Source organism: Crocuta crocuta, unplaced genomic scaffold (genome assembly GCF_008692635.1).
Source record: "Crocuta crocuta isolate KB4526 unplaced genomic scaffold, BGI_CrCroc_1.0 scaffold331, whole genome shotgun sequence".
In the NCBI taxonomy this organism is placed as follows: Eukaryota; Metazoa; Chordata; class Mammalia; order Carnivora; family Hyaenidae; genus Crocuta; species Crocuta crocuta.
Window position 1 is genome coordinate 3,002,689 of NW_027531015.1, and position 16,436 is coordinate 3,019,124.

At 37.1% G+C, this 16,436-nt stretch overlaps 1 long non-coding RNA gene across 1 annotated transcript; it reads left to right on the forward strand.

Moving 5' to 3' along the window:
• The first annotated feature begins 2,374 nt into the window (after window positions 1–2,374).
• On the forward strand, window positions 2,375–14,444 carry LOC144237230 (uncharacterized). The gene is made up of 3 exons (XR_013336790.1): window positions 2,375–2,510; window positions 12,597–12,846; window positions 14,377–14,444. It is a non-coding gene; the product is annotated as an uncharacterized LOC144237230 (long non-coding RNA).
• The last annotated feature ends 1,992 nt before the right edge of the window (window positions 14,445–16,436 follow it).

A 16,436-nucleotide genomic window follows, 5' to 3' on the forward strand; every position in this document is an offset into this window, starting at 1 on the left:
TCTTTCCTTCTAAAAGCCAGTGCTTCTACCATCTTTTCAGGACCTTCACTATATCATCTCTCAACTTTTACCCATATAACTTCAACATTTCTATCATCAGTACATTTACATTTTCCCAAATATATCAGACCAAGAAATATCTAAGATCCATCCAAGATTTCTTAAGAATCCTTCTAGATACAGGGCATGAAGAAGGCATTGGAATGGGAGATTACTGATGTACTAATATATTGACACATTCACATAGAGCATCTTCTATGCAGAAGGCATTATTTTTACTTAAGATTAACTACAGAAACCAATCAAATCTAATTCAATGCTCTAGAAAAGATCTGATGGGCAAGTCCTTCTGGTGAAATATTTTAATGTAGAATTGTAGCGTATAAGGCTATGGGAAAAGGTTATCTGCAAAAGCTGCTGTCCCTTCACTTGCATGTGAGCCAGCTCCTTTTTGCTAATAAGGCAGAAACCCAAAACAACTTAAAAATTCTCACTGATGGAAGAGCCACCTGCAATGCCTATAATTTTATAGGTTAAGTGTGACTAATGAGGTCCTTTGTGGTGCTTTAAAAATATGTTCGAATAAACCAGTTTTGAAAGAAATCGTGTTAAAGTCCCTATTTTAAAGAGTCTATCTTTGTTCCTGTATATTATAAAGAGAAATGTATTCATTTATTTTACAAGGAGATGGCTTATAGAATTTGGCCCTTCATTTTTCACAATTAATATTATTTGAGGAAAAACAGCATTGATGTGTACAATGAGGCAATGTTTTTTTGTTCTCTTTGGTGACACTTAATATTGGATCTCTTATTACTAGTTTGTATTTTCCGTTCCATAAAGGATGCATCCTGCTACACTATGACCCATGATGTATAAATGGCGGCACACCATGGGTCAGGCAGGACAGGCCTGTTCAGGGCAGAGAATTTTTTGGGCACGTCGTTAAGTTAATTGCTACGAGTAAAGATTTTTTTTAAAGAAAGACTATCAATCTTTTCAAAAAATCTCATTTAGCTAATAAAAATGCTGGGGTCAGTGAACTGTGTTGGCTCAGGGAAAATTAAAATCTAGTAATTGTACTGGATTGAAGACAGCAAGGACATCTCGGAAGAACTGTTTCAGTGACCTGTTTCGTATGGTGCTAAGCTTTGCTGTCACAGTTTGGACAGAGTCCATGCCAAAAGAAGAGGCTATTACATATTTGCTTATGAAATGTGGGGTTGTATTGTGTAAGAAGAAGAAAAGATAATTTCTAAATAAGATTTAGAAGATGAATCACCCAGATGTAGTTTCTTTCATAAGCCCACCATGTGGGGGAAATGACAGAATATGCTTGATGAGCAAGTAGATTTTTCAGCATTCTGTATATTTATAATTTTAACATTCCCTTTAGCTTGGCAGATGCATTTAATTAGATCAGTGAATTAAAAAATAAAACAATGAATGCTGCTCTTCACAGGGAAGACTCTGGATAAGAGAATGTATGCAAGTCCCAGTTTGCTTTCAGTTACAACCACATTTTAAACATTTCATGGCTTAGTCCATGTTACCTCTTCTTGACTCCTTTGGAAGGTCTGTGACTTCTGTTTTCTTTGTATTTTTTTAAGTTTATTTATTTATTTATTTTGAGAGACAGAGACAGAGCAGAGGAGGGAATGAGAGGGTGAGAATTCCAAGCAGGTTCCATGCCGTCAGCGCAGAGCCCCAGGTAGGGATCAATCTCACCAACAGTGAGATCATGACCTGAGCCTGAGACTACACCAAGAGTCTGGACACTTACCCGACTGAGCCACTCAAGTGCCCCAGACTTTTGTTTTCTTAATAAGAAAATTTTTAAAAAATCATTGTTTTCCTTCACTTTCTTTTAGAAAATAACTCTCTTTTCTATGTAGTCAATAAGTATCCTTTTTTTTCCTAAAGAAAAATCAAATTAAATATGGTCCAAACACTGTAAACAGAACTAAAATTCAAAAACACATTTAAAGTGATGTCATCCATAAACCCTTAACACAGCGACTCAGAGATAAAAACATGACGTGGTTCCCTTTGGACTTAGTGACTCTCCTTTTGGCTCAAACAACTTCCCAGGGTGCTCTGATGTCTACAATCTTATCTTCCTATTCTAGGCCAGGCTAGACTAGATGTATTTTTAAGCTAGTGTTGTAAACTATTTGCTTTATAATTAATTTCTTTAGGGTCTGGATGTCAACAGTAAGAATAACATTAAACTGCTAAATATGATGCTGTCAATGTGTTAAAAAAGCATGGGCCGTACAGTATCTCCAGGGTCACCATACGATATTTCTCTCTATTCCAGGAAAATGTGTGCATTCATTTAGGGTGGTTTTTTTTTTTTTTTTGAAACAGAAGATGAAAATGAAAGTTATTTTGAAGTTCTGCGTCAACCTCCATTCAAATACATCAATGTTGGCAATCGATAAAAGGACTTCTCAGATACATATGCTGTTTGGAGAAGCCAGGAAAGATAATGGGGAAAATACTTTGAGGTAGGTGGGAACTATCAAATATTATACTGTGGCTTACCATCCACTTTTCCAAGAGAACAGTTCAGTTTATTGTTAAAGTTTAGTAGTGACTGCCTTATGCAAGTAATCCATGATTCCATTTTGCAAGTTGTATATGTATTATTCAATATAGTGTAGTATTTTATTTTCAAGGTCTGTGTTATAAAACATCAGTTTACACCCCAAACTTATCAGTGCTCAGTTCCTGGTTTCCAATAGCTGTTTTTTTTGTTTTTTGTTTTTTTACTTTTTTAGAAGATACATGCCATTGAGATCTCTTTTTGCTCTCTATTCTGGTTGACTTGAACTCAGAGTAAAAACTAAATCCGTGGTTTGTGTTTTCTTCTTTTTCTCTGGCTGCAATTTCGCTGCACACAATTTCTAGGCTTTCAGAAAAAATGCCTTAATATAAGGATGATCCTATTGTGTAAAATAATGCTTACCTTTATGTCACCATATTTTAGAACTTCATTGAAAATATTTTAATGATGCCAAATTAAAGAATGTTTATTCTCTAGATTAGAAAAGAGAAACTCAAAGTCCTCTTTGCATAACATCAAGAAAAACTTTAAATAGTAGTATTAGTGATGGAGTTACATAAATGATGCAATGTGTTTGGAAAAGGAAAAAAATAGACAAACCAGTTCCTATTGATTTCTCTTTTTAATTCCTAGGCTATAGGCCTGCAAATTTGATTGAACAAACTTTTCTGTCCATCCACTCTAACTGTTTTTATTTGCAAATAAAATTAAACTTAAAATCATTATTTGAAATCATTCTCTTTGTACAACAAATGGGGCCATAGACACATTTTAAATAAAAGCCCGAGCTAGGTGTATTCCATTCAGTCAGAGTTCACAGAATATAACTTTATGGGATTCTTGTTTCAACTCACAAGAAATGGAAACACCAGGTGGATTAAGCCAGAGCTGATAATCGTAAACTTCGGGGCTCTCCATTGCACATTCCCCTAAGACTCAATCCTTATTTATTTTTGAGTAATATTGCCTATTTCTGGAAAGAAGGCCATAATATTGGAAACATGGTGTGTACCAGGAAAAAAATGTCCTACTTTTTCACCATTCTTTATCCTTTTTAATTTTCTATTTTATGCCATTCATTCAAAGAGCATCTACCTCTCTCATCTCACAGAGGTGATTATAATATTTCTTGATTTGGCAATTACATTTTTTTACTAAAAAAAAGGTCAACTTTAATGAACTATAACTTGCATATTATAAAATTCACAAATCTTAATTTTACTACACTGACAGATGTGTATGCCCGTGTAGACTAAAATTTGCCTCAGGCAAACAATCTGATTTATTATTTTATTTTTTAGAGGAGTTTTATGTTCACAGCAAATTTGACAGGGAAGTAGAGAGTTTTCACATATAGCCCTTCCCCTGCACATGCGCGTTCTTCCCCATTCTCAGCATCCCCCACCACAGTGACACATTTGTTATGATTGGTAGAATCTACCCTTGAAACATCATAATCACCTAAAGTCATAGTTTACTTTAGAGCTCACTCTTGGTGTGTGGTACCTTGTATGGATTTAAAAAATGTATAAGGAGATGCATCCATCGTTATCATAACATATAGACCAGGCTCACACTCCTAAAAGTCCACTGTGACCTGCCTGTTCAGCCTCCTCACCCTACCTCAGGGCAGTCACTATTTTCTTTTTTTAATGATCTCCACAGTTTCGCCTTTTAAAGAATCATAGAACCTTTTATATTAGCTTCTTTCAAGTAGTAATGTGGCTTTAAGTTTCCTCTGGTCTTTTCATGGCCTGATAGCACATTTCTTTTTAGCCCTGAATAATATTCTACTATCTAGGGGTACCTGGGTGGCTCAGTAGGTTAAGCGTCCGACTTCAGCTCAGGTCATGATCTCACGGATCATGGGTTCAAGCCCCATGTCGGGCTCTGTGCTGACAGCTCAGGGTCTGGAGCTGGCTTTGGATTCTGTATCTCCCTCTCTCTCTGACCCTCTCCTGCTCACACTGTCTCTCAGAAATAAATTTTAAAAAACATTAAAAAAATATTCTATTATCTGGATGTACCACAGTTTGTTTATCTCTTTACCTACTGAAAAGCATATTGGTTTCTTCCACGTTTTGGCAATTATGAATACAGTTGTTACAAATATCTGCATGCAGGTTTTTATCTGGTCATACGTTTTCAACTAATTTGAAATCAATATCTAGGAACATGCTTGTTGGATTGTATGGTAAGAATATGCTTAGTTTTGTAAGAAACCTCCAAATTGTATTCCAAATGGCTGAACTACTTTTAAGTATTCCTGTTGCTCCACATTCCCATCAGCATTTGATGTCAATATTTCTGATTTTGGCCATTCTAATAGGTATAGGGGTAATTCATTTTAACTTACAATTCCTTGATGGTGTATGATGTGGAGCATCTTTTCACATGTTTGTTTGTTATCTGTATATCTTCTTTCTGTCAGACCTTTAGCCGATCTTTAATGTTTTTGTTTGTTTGTTTGTTTTTTGAGCAAGATAGCATGAGCAGGGGAGGGGCAGAGAGGGAGAAAGAGACACAGAATCTGAAGTAAGCTCCAGGATCTGAGCTGTCAGCATAGAGTCCAAAGTGGGGCTCAAACTCATGAACCATGAGATCTGACCTGAGCCAAAACCAGACACTTAACCTACTGAGCCACCCAGGTGCCTCAACTTTAGCCCATTTTTAAATTGGGTTGTTAGTTTTTTTTATTGTTGATTTTTTAATTATTATTTTAGAGACAGCATGCGGACAGGGGAGAGGGGAGAAAGAGAGAGATTTCAAGCAGGCTCCATGCTCAGTGCAGAGCCCAATGCAGGGCTGGATCCCAGAGCCCTGGGGTCATGACCTAAGCTGAAATCAAGAGTTGGACGCTCAAACTACTGAGCCACCCAGTCACCCTTCTTTTGTTGACTTTAAAAAGTTCTTTGTATATTTTGTTTAACAGTCTTTTATCAGGTGTGTCTTATGCAAGTATTTTCTCCCAGTCTGTGATTTGTCTTCTCCTTCCCTTGACATTTTCTTTGCAGAGCAGAAGTTTTTAATGAGTTAATTTTAATGAAATAAGCGTAAAATTTAGAATCATTTTGTTGGTATTCATAAAGCAGTTTCCTGGGATTTTTATTGTGATCACGTTCTTCCTAGTACAATGTTGAATAGAAGTGATGAGATTGGACATCCATTACTTATTCCCCATCTTAGAGGAAAAAGATAGAGTCTTTTACCACTAAGTATAATGTTCACAGTAAATTTTTTTCATAGGTGAACTTTGTTTGATTGTACATGTATCAGTCTATCAAATTTCACTGAAATTTTTTTGGCATAAGTGTTCATATTTTTCCCAATATTTTTTTTCTGAGGAAGAACTGAATGATTTTTAATATGTATTCTAATAATATGGTGAAATATGTTGATTACTTCGAAGGTTAAACCAACCTTATATTTCTGGAATAAACTTTTTAAATTCATGGTGTGATATATATAAAAACATGTTTGCTTTCTATTGGCTAATATTTTGTTAAGAATATTTTGTTCTTGAGGAATATTTATCTGTAATTTTTTTAGTCTTGTAATGTGTTTGTCTGGTTTTGGTATCAGGATAATCCAGGTTTTATAAAATTATTTTGGACATGTTTCCTTTTTTTTCCTGAAACAGTTTGTGTAAGATTGACTCACTGGTTTTGGAGTTTTCATTATAAGAGAGGTTCAAATTATTAATTAATTTTTAAGATTAGCTATAAAACATGGACATCTGGGTGGCTCAGTTGATTAAGTGTCCAGCACTTGGTTTTGACTCAGGTCATGATCTCACAATTCATGAGTTTGATCCCTCTAGCGAGCTCTGTACTGACAGCATGAAGCCTGCTTGGGATTCTCTCTCTCCCTCTCTCCCTGCCCCTCCCCTGCTAGTCCTTTCTCTCTCTCTTTCTCTCACCTTTGCTGGTTTATTTTGTTTCCTTAGTTCCACATATGAGTGAAATTATATGGTATTTGTCTTTCTCTGATTGACTCATTTCAATTAACATACTCTCTAGCTCCATCCATGTGGTTGCAAGTAGCAAGATTTCATCCCTTTTCATGGCTGAGTAATATTCTATTATCTATACACCATAATTTAAAAAATTCATTTTAGGGACACTTGAATGGATTAGTTGGTTGAGCATCTGACTTTTGATTTTGACTCAGGTCACGATCCCAGGGTTGCTGTATCAAGCCCGATGTCAGCCTCTGTGCTGAGTACAGAGTCTAGTTAAGGTTTTCTCTCTCTCTCCCTCCTTCTTCCCCTCCCCCAACTCATGTGCTATCTCTCTTTCTAAAACAAAAAAATTAATTAATTAAAATAAATTTAAAAATTTCATTTTAAAAATGAATCAAGTTGGAGACCTCAGGTTAATTAACTTCCTTTAAGAATGTCCAGAAAATTAGCAAAGAAATGAGAAACTACTCACTCTAATGATGTACACCTCTCAGTTTGGAAATTCTGAAATTTTTTATCAGATTTTAAAAACCTCCTTCTAAGCAGTATCGTAAACTGCAACATCAGCCACAAAGTCAAAACTCAAGAAAGAGTGATGCATACAAAGTTTGTGCCTTCAAATGAAGTACAGAAACTTTTACTTGTCATCAAAGGTAGAGGGAGATTTAGTTGAAGATTTGCCACAAAGTAACTGTGAGTTACTGCTTGGCAGTCACTTCATTTTTCTATGCTTTGATTTGATAAAGTGAGGCATTGGACCAAATCATCATCATAGTCTCTTCTGACTATCATGTTTCTGCCTTTTGGAAGGTGACTGTGGTGGGCAGAACCATCTGCCGCCAGGGGAGCTGCCTGGTGCCACTGCTCAGCCCTCTGTCATAGGAAAAGTGGACAGAAGGGATTGCCCAGATTTGTGGGTGAGCAGAGGAAAAGCAGATGACTTCCCCATCTTATCTGGGAAGACCCTCAATAGGCTTTCATTTTTATAATGCTTCTGTAAAAGTTGTTCTTTCTGCAAAAGTAGGTGCTTCACTTTCTTCCTTTCTGACCTTTCCCTTTAGGCTACAATTTGTCGGTGAATGTGGTTTCTATCTTTCCGTCTTTGAACTTGGTTTCACTCACAACGAAGTGCTGCTTATCCACTCCCCGGCACTGCTGGGAAAAGATCACTCGAGATGACCCAGCAGTTTTGGAAAACACAAAGGATCAAAATGTTTAAAAATATTTATAACCTTTTATCTTATAATCCTGCTTCCAGAAATCTACCTTAAGAAACTAATTCTAAATGTCATTGAGCATTCAGACATAAAGATGGTCATCATCAAGTTGTATAATTTATAATTGCAAAATAATTGCAAAAATAACTGGAAGCCATCTAAATGTCCAGAACAGAGGAATGACTAAATCATAGTTTATTGAGTGATGAAATATTGTGTTAACAAATGGTATTAAAGAGTTTGAAACAAAAACTTCAGTGACTACTTATTTTTCAAAACAGTAAGTGGACAGAGTAAGATACAAAGTTGATTGTACAGTGTGATTCCATCTTTGTAAACAAAAAAAAGAATAGAAAAATATTTGGAAAAGAATACACCAAAATGTGAACAGTAGTATTTCTGGATGCTGAGATTCTATATTGTTCATAGTCATCTATTTTTTATGTGTAAGATTTTATGATTATCAGAATAAAATATGATTCAAATATATTAAAAAATCAAGATCTTATTCATCTCCGTATTCATGGTGAAGTTTCTGCAAAAGCCACTCATGATGATGGTTTGTCGAGCTACGCTAATATGCTTTTCAAGGTCCCTGCCAAGGATTTCTTAAGATTCATCAGTTTCCTTCTTCTCAAAAACAATGGAGCTAACTAGAGCTTTCTCTATAGTAACTAAAAACAGCCAACAGCTCTTGAAATTTTAATTAATTCTAACCATTTGCAGCTATTACATATAGCTCTTTTAAACATCAATGTATCCAATAAATTCAGGGTAAACGCTAAGAGAAACTGTGATTTGAGTGGTTTCTCTTCTTCAACCCCCTACCTCTTTCTCCTGACTCTTCCCCAGTTTTTACTGGCAACTTCTTTCTCTGTTTATTTCTCTGCCTGTCTAGCTGCTGTTGGCTTCTTTCTGAACTAACTGCTCTTCTCTAAGAGTAATTTCTATTTTCTAGCTCTTATGTATATACACATATGTATAAGGTGCTACCTACTCCGTCTAGATAACACACGTATTTATTGAGGCACTTGCAGTATAGTAGAGAAGGTAACAGATTTATAAATTAATATATAATTTGTATAGTTTTAAATGAGATAATACATATAAAACCATTACATAAGTTTTTCTATTTATAAGATTCTGTTTCTAAAAGCTAATTATTAAGTGGGGAAAAGCCTCACTCAAGGGCCCCTGGGTGACTCAGTCAGTTAAGTGTCTGACTTCGGCTCCGGTACTGATACCATGGTTCTTGCATTTGAGCCCTGCGTCGGGCTCTGTGTGGACACTTCACGGCCTAGAGCCTGCTTCGGATTCTGTGTCTCCCTCACTTTCTGCCCTACCCCCTGCTTGTGCTCTGTCTCTTTCTTTCTCAAAAATAAATAAACATTAAATTAAAAAAACCTTCAGTAAACACTTTGCTATCTTATGCTGCTGCTCAATTTTTTTTTTTTTTCATTTTGCTGCTGTGATCTATAGCAAAGGTCAGCAAACATTTTCTGCAAAGAATCAGGTAATTAATATTAGCATTTGGTGCACATGTGAACTCTGTCACAACGACTTCCCTTGCCTTGCTGCAGAGGGAAGCCAGCATGGACAATACTTAAGACGAAGAGTTGTGGCTATGTTCCCGTTAAAGCCTTACTTACAACAGCAAGAGGCAAGTCAGATTTGGTCTGTGAAATAAAGTTCACTAACCTCAGCCTGTAAGATAAAGACTAACTAATGTGCCTATTGGCCCATCCTCATCTAGCTGTAGCTTATTTTTCCTTGGACATTCTCATTAGCTCATTTGTTTTGTTGTTGTTCAAGCTGTTCTCTGATTTTCCAAAGTATCCTTTGTCTTCTACCTTTCTGTCCATTCTGACAACTAGCTATCAGATAAGTTCTAGACAAGGTATAACATTCTCCGTGGCCATCTCTACTCTCTCCTGTATTTCTTTAAGACTTTATCCATGCCTATTCATGCCTTTATCACAATGCGGGTTTTTTTTGTTTGTTTGTTTTTTGTTTTTGCAATCACTATCATTTTATTCTTTCATATGTTTTCTAGCTTTACTGAGGTATAATTAACAAATAAGATTGTATATATATACACATATACATAGTGTACAATGTGATGATTTGATACGCATATACTTTGTGAAATGATTGCCATAATCAGGTTAATTAACACATCCATCACCTCACAAGGTTACCTGGTGTGTGTGTGTGTGTGTGTGTGTGTGTAAGAACAATTAAGATTTACTTTCTTAGCAAATTTTAAGTACATAATATTGTATTATTAACTCTAGTCTCCATGCTATACATTAGATCCCCAGAACATACTCATCTATAATTGAAGGCTTCCTTTGACCAGCATCTCCTCAATTACTATACTTTTGAGCTTCTAGTAACCACCCTTTTAATCTCTATTTGTATGATTCCACATATAAAAGATATCATACACTGTTTGTCTTTCCCTGACTTCTACCACTTAGCATAATATCCCCCAGATTCATCCATGGTCTTGCAAATGGGATGATTTTCATCTTTCTTAAGGCCGNAGTAAACATGGGAATACAGATATCTCTTAAAGATAGCAATGTCATTTTCTTTGGATACATACCCAGAAGTGGGATTGCTGGATCATAATGGTATTTGTACTTTTAATTTTTTGAGACACCTCCATACCATTTTCCATAGTGGCTGTACCAATTTACAATCTTACCAATAGTACACGAAAGTCCCCTTTCTTCACATCCTCACCAACACTTATCACTTGCTTTTGCTCATAGGCATCCTCATTGATGTGAAGTGCTGCCTCATTGTGGTTTTGATTTGCATTTTCCCAATGATTAGTGATGTTGAGGCTACACTCCCGGGCTCTGCCTGACCCTCAGTCATGCAAGATCACCTCAGTTTTCTGAATGGAGTGAGAAAGGAGTAGGTCCCTTTATCAGTATTCCACACAGATGGGGAAACCAGATGCTCACACATTCTCACTTTCCCCTGTGGAAGGAACTGCAGGCCAAGGGAATCTTTCTTGGCACTGAGTTGTGCTGCCTTGGGGAAGAGTTGACATGATAAAGTAAAACTTTCTTCGACACACTTCAGGCATCCAGTCTCAGAATGTTTTGCTCCAGAGGTGTGCTAGAACTTCTGTGCTGGAATCCTGGACTCATAAAAGGCATCTTTCCTGCCCATGGATGATCTCAAAATTGGTATTCGTGGGGGAAGAGGGTAGACAATTCTTATTATTCTATCACCTTGGTGATGTCATCCACAATTACTAATTATTCAGGGATAGATGAACTAGAGTTCAGATTACAAAAATCAAAAAAGTAGATCATGCATCAATGCAAAATCTCAAACTCTCATGAATCGGGAAAAACTTTTTAAAAACTTTTATAAAAAGCTTCTATTATTTTCAACTGTGTGAGCAAAAAATACCATGTTGTAGCTAATACAGAGTGGGAAAACAACTTCCTTCACTCACCAGATATGTAGCTCAATAATTCAAATGTTTGATTCCATAAAAAAATCTAGTGTAATAATTAGAACTATTATAAAGAGAAAGGACTACTGATTTGATTTTGAATATGAATAAAGCATTGACTCATTTATTCTTTATTTTAAAAAGACAATTTATTTATTTTGTGTTGTTGTCCAGATTTGTAAACACTTTAAAGATGTGAAAAATAATTAATTCTTCCTCATAAAATGACTTTAAGAAGGTAATTCTGGTTGGTTTGTCAAAAAGTGGGCACAAGAAATTCCGAGGTCTGAGTTAATCTGCTGTGGAAAGAGCAAAGTTATTTCTCGATACTCTTGGGATGTTAGATAACATGTCTAACATATCTTTTGGCCAACTGGTGAAAGTAACATACATGATTCACTTGACTCTTAGGTGCTTGAATCAGAGTTTGAGGAAGTTGAGACTAACCGTTGTCAACAGAATTAAATGATTTTATAAATCCTGATAATAATATCAAACAATAATAGTGCTACAGTATACTAAATACTTAAGTATACTAAATCCTTAACATCTATTAATTCATTTAAACCTCAAATAATGTCACTTGACAGTTAAGGAAAAAGGTACAGAAAGTGTAAGTAAGTAGCCCAAGATCACACAAGTTCAAGAGCAGCAAGCCTCCAGGGACAGTCTGGCTCTGCAGTCTACGTTGTCAACCACTACACTTTGTGGTATATCATCAGTGATATACCACATCATTATCATCAGTGAGGTAACATGAGGATAGACCTACTTGCATACACTGTCTACATTTAGAATATAATCTAATTAAATATAGCAAATTATTTTATACTTGTAGAAATCTTCTCTTCCTGCCCTCATACTTCATTAACAACTTAATAGAAATTTAACATTTTATGATATCACTTAGTTGTTTTTAGAGTTCTACTTCTTTTTTCAGTGAGACTATGGATATTTCAAATTCAGTGAAAGTTCTTATTCAAGTTCTAATTCTTTTGGTTTTCAAAGTTTTCGCACAGCGCTTAGAATTTAGTAGACGTTCTATAGAATGCTTGTTGAAAAGATGGATACATTATAAAATGCAAGGCATAATAAGATGTTTGAGAGGACCCAGTCACTAGACTCAAACTTCCTTGCTCAAGTTTTGAAGTAATGACAACAAAAGACAAAAGATTTAGTGTTTGGAAGGTAAAATTTCACCTCTGATATTTGAAGCTGATATTGGAGACTGTAGTTTATATGTGTTAACAGATGTGTAAGGTTTAAGAGCAGTTAATCTCTTATACTAATCATCTATTGCTGTGTAAGAATTATATCAAGATTTAGCAGCTTAAACAACAATAAACACTTATTATATCACATTTTCTACAGATGAGGAATTGAGAAGTGGCTTAGCTGGATGATCTTGGCTATGAGGTTGCCATCAAGATGCTGGCTTGGGCTACGGTTGGAAGCTTGACTGGGGTTAGAGGGTCTGCTTCCAAGACAGCTCCATCAGATCACTGACAAGCTGACACTGGCTGTTGGCAGGAAGCCTCTGTTTCTTTCCACCAGGCTGTTTGACTGTCTTCACGATATTGGCATCTGGCTTTCTCAGAGGGAGTAACCCAAGAAAGAGCAAGTGAGAAGTCACATTTTCTTTTACAGCTTTACCTCAGAAGCTATACACTGTCATTTCTGCATTATATTATTGGTTTTATATGTCAGCCAGACTCACTGTGGGAGGGGACTGCACAACAGCAAGAGTACTAGGAGGCATTGCTGGTGGCCTTGTTGGATGCTGGCTGTCAAGCCTCCTGTCAGTAGAAGTCTTTGCTTGAGCCAGGACTCCTTCATCAGTTGTGGCACTTGCCCCTGGGAGAACACAGTAGAGGAAATACAGGACTTTTATAGTGCTGACTACCAAAAAGGAGGAAAGAGGTGCTAAACCATGCAGGGCCAAGTTTCTCTCTTCAAATTTAACAGTGTCATTGGTGAGCCAGATTCACCTGAAGCAGAGAGAGTGAGAGGTGGCAAGAGGCCAGGAGTGTCATAATAGAAGGAAACATTAAAAGTGGAAAATAGGTAATGGTCAGGGGGAGGAGTCAAGATGGCGGAGAAGTAGGGGAACCGGCATCGGCATGTCCCACAAACACAGCAGTACTGAGCTCAGAACACTTGGAAAACCAGGAATATGGGGAGCAGAATGACAGAAAAATCAACACAGGTGGAAAGAGGCAGCTTGGTGGGACAGAGGTGTGTGCATGGGAATTGGGAGAGATAAAACGGGCATCATAGGTACTGTGGGGGGTAGAAGGGACTCCTTCAGTGGAGAAACGAAAGGAAGAGGGAGGCTGTGGCAGTGTGGGGTTGTATTTGAACAAGAGAAAAATCTCTGTGAACCATGCTGGGAAACAAGAAATACAGAGATAGCTAGTTTCTACCTTGCACATAGCCTTAGGGGTTAAAGATTGGAGTTTTCAGGGATGCGTGACTTTCATCAGACTGTAGCTGACCATGTGCACGTTTCGGTGGGGAGGGGAACCAGCCCTGGGGCTCAGTAGCTATTCTCAGGGCACACTGGGTGTGTGCCCCTCCCTTGAGTACTGTGGGAGTAGGGTATATAGCCCCCCGCCCACCCAAGGACGCTGCAAGCACCAGCCAGGGGCCCTTTGTTGACTGGGTCCACTGGCACTACCCCAGAACAGGGATCACATGGTGTGGATCCATTAAGACATTGGGTGTTTGAATCCCAGAGAAGCACCTAGGAGGCGCAAGAGACGGTGAAGCAGGACTCAGTGACTGTTTGTGCTGCTCTGTGAGGGTCACCTGAACAGTGTAGGTTGGGACACCTAGTCCAGGGAGGAGAGATTGGGGTGTCACCACTTTTCTGCTCATCACCAACAGGGTGGGAGTTCAGGGAACAGAACAGAGGCTCCAGTGGAGGCAAGACACTTACACCAAATCTCACCCCTTGGGGCTTGGTAATTGCTTATCTAGCAAAACTAGATCAACACTGACTGAACCAGACAACCCACCTTGAGACAAGCATAGCCATTGGACTCCGGCACAAACAGACAACTGTCCTGTGGTTTTGTATGTTGTTGTTATTGTTGTTATTATTATTTATCATCATTATTATTTTCTCTTTTCTTTCTTTCTCTTCTCTGAGGAGAGAATAGACAAAATAGAAGATAAAATTATGGAAAATGATGAGGCTGAGAATTGGAGGGAAGGAAAATTACTAGACCATGAAGGGACAATGAGAGACCTAAGTGATTCAATAAAATGAAATACTATCTGTCTCATAGGAGTTCCAGAAGAAGAGAGAGAAGTTTATTTGAACAAATTATAGCTGAGAACTTCCCTAACCTGGGGAAGGACACAGACACCCAAGTGTGCCAAGAGGCACAGAGAACTCCCTTCAAAATCAACAAAACAGATCAACACCATGGCATACCATAGTGAAACTGGCAAAATACAGAGATAAAGAGATAGTTCTTAAAGCAGCTAGGGATAAATGGTCCTTAATCCACAAGGGTAGACACATAAGGGTCATAGCAGATCTGTCCACTGACAATTTGCAGGCCAGAAAGGAATGACACAAAATATTCAATGTGTTGAATAAGAAAAATATACAGCCAAAAATCCTTTATCCAGCAAGGTTATCATTCAGAATGGAAGGAGAGATAAAGGCTTTCCCGGACGAACAAAAATTTTAAAAGTTCGTGACCACTAAACCAGCTCTGCAGGAAATCCAAAGGGAGACTTTGTGAGTGGAATGCTGCAAAGACAACAAAGGACCAGAGACATCGCCACACACACAAAACTTACAGATAATACAAAGGCACTAAATCCATATCTTTTAACAATCACTCTGGATGTAAATGGACTAAAGGCCCTAATCAAAAGACAAGGTATCAGAATGTATAAAAAAAGAGGATCTATTTATATATGGTTACAAGAGACTCATTTTAGACCTGAGGACACCTACAGATTGAAAGTGAGGGCATCATGCTACTGGTTGTCAAAAGAAAGCCAGAGTACCCATACTTATATCAGACAAACTTGATTTTAAAACAAAGACTATAACAAGAGGTAAAGAAGGACATTATACTATAAACAAGGGGTCTATTCACCAAGAAGAGCTAAGCATTATAAATGTTCATGCTCCCAACGTGGCACGCCCAAATATATAAATCAATTAACCACAAATATAAACAAATATATCAGTAACAATACCATGATTATAGAAGACCTTAACACTCCACTTACAGCAATGGATGGATCATCTAGACAGAAAAATCAGTAAGAAAACAATGGCTCTGAATGGCATATTGGACCAGATGGACTTAACAGATGTATTCAGAACTTTTCATCCCAAAACAGCAGAATATACATTCTCCTTGAGTGCACATAGAACATTCTCCAAAATAGACAACATGCTGGGTCACAAAATAGCCCTTGACAGATATAAAAGGATTGAGATCACACCATGCGTATTTTCAGACCACAATGCTATGAAACTTGAAATCAACCACAAGAAAAAATTTGGAAAGCATCCAAATATATGGACATTAAAAAACATCCTACTAAAGAATGAATGGGTCAACCAGGAAATTAAAGAAGAAATTTAAAAAATATATGGAAGCAAATGAAAATAAAATCATGACAGTCCAAACCCTTTGGGATGCAGAAAAGAGGAAAATACATTGCAGTCCAGACCTATATCAAGAAGCAAGAAAGGTCCCAAATACAGAACCTAACCTCACACCTAAAGTAGCTAGAAACACAGCAGCAAAGAAAGGCTAAAGCCAGCAGAAGGGAAATAATAAAGTTTAGAGCATAAATAAACACTATATAATCACACACACACACACACACACACACACACACACACACAAAAGACAGTAGAACAGATCAATAAATCTAAGAGCTGGTTTTTTTTTTTTTTTAATGAATAAACAAAATTGATAAACCCCTAACCAGACTTCTGAAAGAGAAAAGAGACAGGACACAAATACAATCATGAATGAAAGAGGAGAGTTCACAACCAACATCGCAAAAATACAACAATTATTAGAGAATACCATGAAAAATTAAATGCTAACAAACTGGACAGTCTTGAAGAAATGGACAAATTCCCAGACAGTGACACGCTACAAAAACTCACATGGGAAGAAATAGAAAATTTGAACAGATCCATAACCACTGAAGAAATTGAATCTGTTA